This window comes from Melospiza georgiana, chromosome 29, assembly GCF_028018845.1.
Source record: "Melospiza georgiana isolate bMelGeo1 chromosome 29, bMelGeo1.pri, whole genome shotgun sequence".
NCBI classification, from domain to species: Eukaryota; Metazoa; Chordata; class Aves; order Passeriformes; family Passerellidae; genus Melospiza; species Melospiza georgiana.
This window is the reverse complement of record NC_080458.1, coordinates 3,524,331-3,533,239: the sequence shown is the minus strand read 5'-3', so window position 1 is coordinate 3,533,239 and position 8,909 is coordinate 3,524,331. Positions and strand designations below refer to the sequence as shown.

The window sequence follows — 8,909 nt, the reverse complement described above, 5'->3', positions numbered from 1 at the left end:
TCAGGATCCATCCCATGGTGCCAGCAGAGCCCTGAAGGTGTGCCCAGGTGTGCAGCTCCTGCAGGTGTGCCCAGGTGTGCAGCTCCTGCTGTTCCTGAATTCCCAGAGCACCTGCAACTCCCTCCTCAGGTGCTCCTGCTCCCTCTGGCTCCAGGCATCTCCCCTGGCATCAAACTGGTCAGACTGGGATGGATTCAGGTTCTCGAGGTGTGGATTCCCCTGACTCACCTGGGCCTTCCAGCCCTTCCTTGGGCTGGGATTCATGGGACACCCTCCAGACCGTCCTGGGATCTGTCTTGGGGTGAAACTTCCCATTTCTGGGGCTTTTCCCTCTTTCATGGCCTCAGCCAGGTGAGATCAACCTGGGAAGGGGCAGGAGAGGGAAATTGGGACGTGGGGTGGGGCTGCCTGCTCTGCTGGCTCTGCCCTGGGGATTGGCTCACCTGGACGCTCCTGGATTCTGGGATCTGCTCACCTGCTTGGGACTGTGCCCCAAAACTGCATTCTGCTCACCTGGACCCTGCAGACTGTGGGATCTGCTCACCTGGATCTGCTCACCTGGATCTGCTCACCTGGACCTTGCAGACTGTGGGATCTGCTCACCTGGACCCTGCAGACTGCGGGATCTGCTCACCTGGACCCTGCAGACTGTGGGATCTGCTCACCTGGATCTGCTCACCTGGACCCTGCAGACTGTGGGATCTGCTCACCTGGACCTTGCAGACTGTGGGATCTGCTCACCTGGAGCCTGCAGACTGCGGGATCTGCTCACCTGGATCTGCTCACCTGGACCCTGCAGACTGCAGGATCTGCTCACCTGGATCTGCTCACCTGGACCCTGCAGACTGCGGGATCTGCTCACCTGGATCTGCTCACCTGGATCTGCTCACACAGACCCTGCAGACTGTGGGATCTGCTCACCTGGATCTGCTCACCTGGACCTGCTCATGTTGTGGGATCTGCTCACCTGGATTTACTCAATTGAGCACTCCCTGGACCTGCTCACCTGGATCTGTGTCCCTGGATCTGCTCACCGGGACCTCCTCACCTTGTGGGACCTGCTCACCTGGACCTGCTCACACCTTGTGGGACCTGTGTGCCTGGACCTGCTCACCTTGTGGGACCTGCTCACCTGGACCTGCTCACCTGAGCACTCCCAGGACCTGCTCATCTTGTGGGACCTGCTCACCGTGACCTGCTCACACCTTGTGGGATCTGTGCCTCTGGACCTGCTCACCTGGATCTGCTCACCTTGTGGGACCTGCTCACCTGGATCTGCTCACCTTGTGGGACCTGCTAACCTGAGCACTCCCAGGACCTTCTCACCTTGTGGGACCTGTGTGCCTGGACCTGCTCACCTTGTAGGACCTGCTCACCTGGACCTGCTCACCTTGTGGGCCCTGTGCCCCCAGGCCGTGCCCACCTGGACTCTCCAGACCCCCAAACCCCCCAACCCAGCTGCTGCCCCCCCTCCCAATTCTTTTCCTGAATTTTTGGTTTCCCCATCGGCTTCTCCAGCAGATTTCCCACTCTGGGCTCTGCCCCTCACCAGCTTTGGGGGTCCCCTGGTGCTCCTGGGGGTCACCTGTGCCCCGTGGGGGGGTTTTAGGGGGCTCAGAGTGGGGTTTCAGGGGTTGTGAGGGCATTGAGGGGGTTTTTTTGGGCTTGAAAGAGGTTCAGAGGGGTTTTTATGGGATTTAGGGGTTCAGGAGCATTTAAAAAGGGATTTAAGGGGGCTCAGAGGGGTTTTTAGGGGTGTACAGGGGGTTCAGGGAGGTTCAAATGGGGTTTTTAGGGGTTATGGGGACATTGAGGCTATTTTTGGGGTTGAAAGGGGTTTTCATGGGTTTTAGGGGCTCAGAGGGGTTTTTATGGTTTTTAGGGGTTCAGAGGGGTTTGAGGAGCTTTAAAGGGAGTTTGAGGGGGTTTAAGGGGGCTCAGAGTGGGGTTTTAGGGCTCTACAGGGGGTTCAGGGAGGTTCAAAATGGGGTTTTAGGGGTTTTGAGCTAATTTAGGGTTTTTTTGGGGGCTTGAAAGGGGTTCAGAGGGGTTTTTATGGGATTTAGGGGTTCAGGAGCGTTTAAAAATGGGTTTAAGGGGGCTCAGAGGGGTTTTTAGGGCTGTACAGGGAGGTTTAAAGTGGGGTTATGGGGGCATTGGGGTTTTTTTGGTGTTGAAAGGGGTTCAGAGGGGTTTTTATGGGATTTAGGGGTTCAGAGAGGTTTAAGGGGGGCTAAAGGGGGTTCAGTTGGATCTAAAGGGGTTTATAAAGAGAGTTAAAGGGGTTTTTTAGGAGATCCAGGGGGTTCAGAGGGGTTCAAGGAGCTTTAAAAGGAATTTGAGGGATTTAAGGAGGCTCAGAGTGGGGTTTTTAGGGGTTATGGGGGCATTGAGGGGGTTTTTGATGTTGAAAGAGGTTCAGAGGGGTTTTTATGGGATTTAGGGGTTCAGGAGTGTTTAAAAAGGGGTTTAAGGGGGCTCAGAGTGGGGTTTTAGGGCTGTACAGGGGGTTCAGGGAGGTTCAAAATGGGGTTTTAGGGGTTTTGAGCTAATTTAGGGGTTTTTTTTGGGCTTGAAAGGGGTTCAGAGGGGTTTTTATGGGATTTAGGGGTTCAGGAGCGTTTAAAAATGGGTTTAAGGTGGCTCAGAGGGGTTTTTAGGGGTGTACAGGGAGGTTTAAAGTGGGGTTTTTAGGGGTTATGGGGGCATTGAGGGGTTTTTTTGGTGTTGAAAGGGGTTTAGAGGGGTTTTTATGGGATTTAGGGGTTCAGAGAGGTTTAAGGGGGGCTAAAGGGGGTTCAGTTGGATCCAAAGGCGTTTATAAAGAGAGTTAAAGGGGTTTTTTAGGAGATCAAGGGGGTTCAGAGGGGTTTAAGGAGCTTTAAAAGGAATTTGAGGGGAGATTCAGGGGAGTTCAGTGGGGTTTGAGGGCGTCAAGGGGATTTTTTAGGCTTTTGAAGGGAGGTTTAAAATGGGGGTTAAGAAGGGTTTTAGGGGGTTCAGAGGAGTCTAAAAGGGCTCAGATGGGGTTTGAGTTGGTTTATTTAGGGGCTCAAAGGGGATTTAAGGGGGTTTAAAAGGGAATTCAGGGGCCTTGAATGGGTTCAGAGGGGTTGAGGTTGTTGAGGGGGGTTCAAAGGAGGGCTGTAAGGGGTTAAAAAGGGGGTTCAGAGGGGGTTTCAGGGGTTCAGGCAGGGGTTTCATGGTGTGGAGAGGCTTTTTAGGGTTTCAGAGGAGATTTCAGGGGTTTGGCATAGCCAGGGGGGTTTAAGGGGTCCCAGGGGTTCTTTTGGGGGGCTCAGAGGGGGTTCAGAACATCTCAAGGGCACTTAGGGGGCATTGAGGGGTTCAGGGGGGTTCCAAAGGGTTTGGGGGAGCCCAGAGGGGCTGCAGGGGGGTCAGAGGGGGTTTGGGGTGGGGAGAGGCCTCAGTGACCCCCAAACCCCCCCAGGAGCCCAAATGGAGGTGCCCAAATCCCACAGGAACGGCCCCAAATCCCCTGAGAGGGGCAGGGGACCCCAAATCCTGCCCTGGACCCCCCGAGCTGGGGCTCCCCAAACCACGGAAATCCCACATTCATCCCATTGCACCCCAAACCTCAGAATTCCCACATTTATCCCATTGCACCCCAAACCCCCCAGAATTCCCACATTTATCCCATTGCACCCCAAACCTCAGAATTCCCACATTTATCCCATTGCACCCCAAACCACACCAGAATTCCCACATTTATCCCATTGCACCCCAAACCACACCAGAATTCCAGATTTATCCCGTTGCACCCCAAAACCCCCAGAATTCCCACATTTATCCCATTGCACCCCAAAACCCCCCAGAATTCCCACATTTATCCCATTGCACCCCAAACCACACCAGAATTCCCACATTTATCCCATTGCACCCCAAACCCCCCAGAATTCCCACATTTATCCCATTGCACCCCAAACCTCAGAATTCCAGATTTATCCCATTGCACCCCAAACCTCAGAATTCCTAGATTTATCCCAAACCACACCAGAATTTCTGGATTTATCCCATTTCAACTCAAACCATGGAATCCTGGATTTATCCTATTGCACCCCAGAATTCCCAGATTTATCCCATTGCACCCCAAACCCCTCAGAATTCCTGGATTTCACCCCAGAATTCCCAGATCTCACTCCAGAATTCCCAGATTTCTCCCATTTCACCCCAGAATCCCCAGGTTTCACCCCAGAATTCCCAGATTTCACCCATTTCACCCCAGAATTCCCAGATTTCCCCCATTTCACCCCAGAATTTCCACATTTCCCCCATTTTCCCAAACCCGTGGGCTCAGGGGGGGTTTTCCCCTTTTCCCCTGGTTGGATTTGATCCAGTCTGGCTTCCATGGATCTGCCCCTGCTGGTGCTACTGCCCCCCAAAACTCCTGGGGACCCCCAAACCTCCCCCCGGGGTGCCCAAAGCAGCTTCAGAACTTTTAATCTCATTTTGATCTCTTTCTTTATTTTTTATTCCCCCTTTTTCTACTTCTTTTTTTTACTCCTTTAATTTTTAATTCTGTTTTCCTTCCCTTTTAAATTTTAATTTTTTTGAATTTTGTTTTTATTTCCTTTCTCTGTTTTTATTACCTTTTTATTTCTTTATTAAATTTTTACTTGCACTTCTTTCTTTTTTAAATTCAATTTATTTCCTTTTTGATTTCCCTTTTAACTTCCTTTATTTTTTTTTCTCTTTCCTTTCTTCTATTCCATTTTAATTTCATTTTTTTGGTTTTTTAATTTCCATTTTAACTCCACGTTTAATGCCACCAAGTGAATCCAAAGCTTCTCCCCACTATTATTCATTTTTCCTGCTTTTCTGCAGTTTCCCGGGACGATGCTGTATTTAAAGAGAATATTTAAGTGGAAAAATAAAAAGTGGTTAAACTTGGCTTGGAGTTGTGGCTTAAACAGGGGAAAATTAATAAAATTTGGGTTAAACCACTGAAAACTGGGCTAAAGAGAACAAAAATTGGGTTAAATAATGAAATTTGGGTTAAATGCTCTGGGATTTGGGTGAGGTTCACTGAGTTTGGGTTAAATTTACAGAATTTGGGTAAAATCCCAACCTTGCCCTTGGGTTCCTTCAGACCCTGGGATTGGACTCGGTCCTGAAGGGTTTGGGATCACCTGGGAGCCCTGGACCAGGCTGGGCCCCATCCCATCGTTCCCATCATTCCCATTGTTCCCATCGTTCCCATCATCCCATTATCCCATCCCATCGTTCCCTTCATTCCCATTGTTCCCATCATCCCATTATCCCATCATCCCATTATCCCATCATCCCATTATCCCATCCCATGGGCCCCATCCCATCGTTCCCATCATCCCATTATCCCATCCCCTTATCCCATTATCCCATCCCATCGTTCCCATCATTCCCACTGTTCCCATCATCCCATTATCCCATTATCCCATCCCATCGTTCCCATCATCCCATCATTCCCAAACCCTTATCCCATTATCCCATCCCATCGTTCCCATCATCCCATCATCCCATCCCATCATCCCATCCCATCATCCCATCATTTCCATCCCACCCCATCCCATTATCCCATCCCATCGTTCCCATCATTCCCACTGTTCCCATCATCCCATTATCCCATTATCCCATCCCATCGTTCCCATCATCCCATCATTCCCAAACCCTTATCCCATTATCCCATCCCATTATCCCATCCCATCGTTCCCATCATCCCATCATCCCATCATCCCATCCCATCATCCCATCCCATCATCCCATCATTTCCATCCCACCCCATCCCATTATCCCATCCCATCGTTCCCATCATCCCATTATCCCATCCCATGGGTCCCATCCCATCATCCCATCCCATTATCCCATCCCATCGTTCCCATCATCCCATCATTCCCATCGTTCCCATCATCCCCTTATCCCATCCCATGGGCCCCATCCCATCGTTCCCATCATCCCATCATTCCCAAACCCTTATCCCATTATCCCATCCCATTATCCCATCCCATTGTTCCCATCATTCCCATCATCCCATTATCCCATCCCTGTTGCCTTCTATATCAAGGCAGGCGACCTGGTTCTGAGGTACAGCTCGACAGCCCACTCTCCAGGGCCGTTCGGGCCAATGACACACGCAGACACCAATGTGGTGGACGGTCAAAAGGCGTTTATTACTTCTTCTCATGGGGTCGTATAGTCTTAGGGGTCTCTACGTCAAAAGGGGTTTGTCTTCCTTATCTATGGTTAGTAGGGAAGGGAAAAGTAATGAGTAAGGAGTAAAGAGTTGCTGACTTTACAGTTAGTGGGGCAGCACTCCTATTGTTAGTGGGGCCACGTTCCTATTGTTAGTTTCTTATCTATGAGTAACTAAGGGTCTTATCTATGGGAAACAGAGGGTCCTGGCTTTCCGTGACATCGCTGCAATCTTCCGCAGCGCCTCTTCCCTAGCTACCACACAGGGCTTCCTGGTTTAAAAAATCCTACCCCTAGGCCTAAGCCTAGCACTTATTCTAGGAAGGTAAATCAGCCTGGTGTAAGGCTTCTTCCTAAGGAAAAAGCCGTGAAAGCAGCCATGTTGTGGCACTTGTGTACTCACTTTTGGATGCCTTTCACAGCTCCAGTGTGCCTGGAGGTCTGGGCTTCCTGATTTTACAAATCCTAGCCCTAGGCCTAACCCCAACACTAAGACGAGAAAGGAAAATCAGCCAGGAATTAGGGATGTCCCCAAGGAAAAAGCTGTGGACGCAGGCATGTTGTGGCACTTTTGCGCTCTTCTTGGGAAGTCCTTTGCAGCTGCTGTGTTCTTGGAACTCAGGGCTTTCTGATTAACCTAACCCTAATCCAAGGCGTAACTCTAACCTCAACCCTAGGAAGAAAATCAGCCTATGGTTCGGGATGGTCTCATGGAAATAGCAGCAGAGGCAGCCAACTTGTGTCACTTTTGCACTCCCCTTGGGATGCCTTGAACAGCTGCAGTGTGCCTGGAGCACAGGGCTTCCTGGTTTTCAAAGTCCTAAGCCTAAGCCTAAGAGTAACCCTAGGAAGGTAAATCAGCCGGGTATTAGGGTTCTTCCTAAGGAAAAAGCCGTGAAAGCAGCCATGTTGTGGCACTTCTGCGCTCCCTTTGGGATGCCTTTGGCAGCTGCAGTAAGCCTGGAACTCAGGGCTTCCTGGTTAAAAAATCCTAGCCCTAGGCTGAACCCTAACCCTAACCCTAGGCAGATAAATCAGCCTAGGTATAGGGATGGTGCCAAGGAAAAAGCTGTGAAAGCAGCCATGTTGTTGCACTTTTGTACTCCCCTTGGGATGCCTTTGGCAGCTGCCGTGTGCCTGGAGCTCAGAGCTTGCTGGTTTAAAAAGCTCTACACCTAGGCGTAACCCTAACCCTAACACTGGTCATTTAAATCAGCCTGGGTTTAGGAATTATCCCATGGAAAAAGCTGTGGAGACAGCCATGTTGTGGCACTTTTGCGCTCCCCTTGGGATGCCTTTCACAGCTGCAGTGTGCTTGGAGCACAGGGCTTCCTGGTTTAAAAAATCCTAGCCCTAGGCCTAAGCCTAGCACTTAACATAGGATGGTAAATCAGACTGGTGTTATGCTCCATCCAAAGGAAAAAGCCGTGAAAGCAGCCATGTTGTGGCACTTTTGTACTCACTTTTGGATGCCTTTCACAGCTCCAGTGTGCCTGGAGGTCTGGGCTTCCTGATTTTACAAATCCTAGCCCTAGGCCTAACCCCAAGCCTAAGACGAGAAAGGCAAATCAGCCAGGAATTAGGGATGTCCCAAAGGAAAAAGCGCTAGAGGCAGCCATGTTGTGGCACTTTTGCGCTCCTCTTGGGTAGTCCTTCGCAGCTGCTGTGTTCTTGGAACTCAGGGCTTTCTGGTTAAAAAAACCCTAAGCCTAGGCGTAACTCTAACCCTAACCCTAGGAAGAAAATCCGCCTATGGTTCGGGATGGTCTCATGGAAGTTGCAGCAGAGGCAGCCAAGTTGTGTCACATTTGCACACCCCTTGGGATGCCTTGAACAGCTGCAGTGTGCCTGGAAGATTGCGCAACCTGATTTTAAAAATCCTAGCGCTAGGCTGAACCCCAACACTAAGACGAGAAAGGCAAATCAGCCAGGAATTAGGGATGTTCCCAAGGAAAAAGCTGTGGAGGCAGGCATGTTGTGGTACTTTTGCGCTCTTCTTGGGTAGTCCTTTGCAGCGGCTGTGTTCTTGGAGCTCAGGGCTTTCTGGGTAAAATAACCCTAAGCCGAGGCGTAACTCTAACCCTAACCCTAGGAAGGAAAATCAGCCTATGGTTCGGGATGGTCTCATGGAAATAGCAGCAGAGGCAGCCAAGTTGTGTCCCTTTTGCACTCCCCTTGGGATGCCTTGAACAGCTGCAGTGTGCCTGGAGCACAGGGCTTCCTGGTTTTCAAAGTCCTAAGCCTAAGCCTAACAGTAACCCTAGGAAGGTAAATCAGCCGGGTATTAGGGTTCTTCCTGAGGAAAAAGCCGTGAAAGTAGCCATGTTGTGGCACTTCTGCGCTCCCTTTGGATGCCTTTGGCAGCTGCAGTAAGCCTGGAACTCAGGGCTTCCTGGTTAAAAAAATCCTAGCCCTAGGCTGAACCCTAAACCTAACCCTAGGCAGATAAATCATCCTAGGTATAGGGATGGTGCCAAGGAAAAAGCTGTGAAAGCTGCCATGTTATTGCACTTTTGTACTCCCCTTGGGATGCCTTTCGCAGCTGCCGTGTGCCTGGAGCTCAGAGCTTGCTGGTTTAAAAAGCTCTACACCTAGGCGTAACCCTAACCCTAACCCTAACACTGGTCATTTAAATCAGCCTGGGTTTAGGAATTATCCCAAGGAAAAAGCTGTGGAGACAGCCATGTTGTGGCACTTTTGCGCTCCCCTTGGGATGCCTT

The 8,909-nt window shown here is 50.5% G+C and overlaps 1 long non-coding RNA gene across 1 annotated transcript; it reads right to left on the bottom strand.

Moving 5' to 3' along the window:
- Positions 1-1,043: 1,043 nt before the first annotated feature.
- On the bottom strand, positions 1,044-1,676 carry LOC131094559 (uncharacterized). The gene is made up of 3 exons (XR_009115685.1): positions 1,294-1,676; positions 1,107-1,261; positions 1,044-1,072 (listed from the first exon to the last, which is right to left on the bottom strand). It is a non-coding gene; the product is annotated as an uncharacterized LOC131094559 (long non-coding RNA).
- Between the last annotated feature and the right edge of the window lie 7,233 nt (positions 1,677-8,909).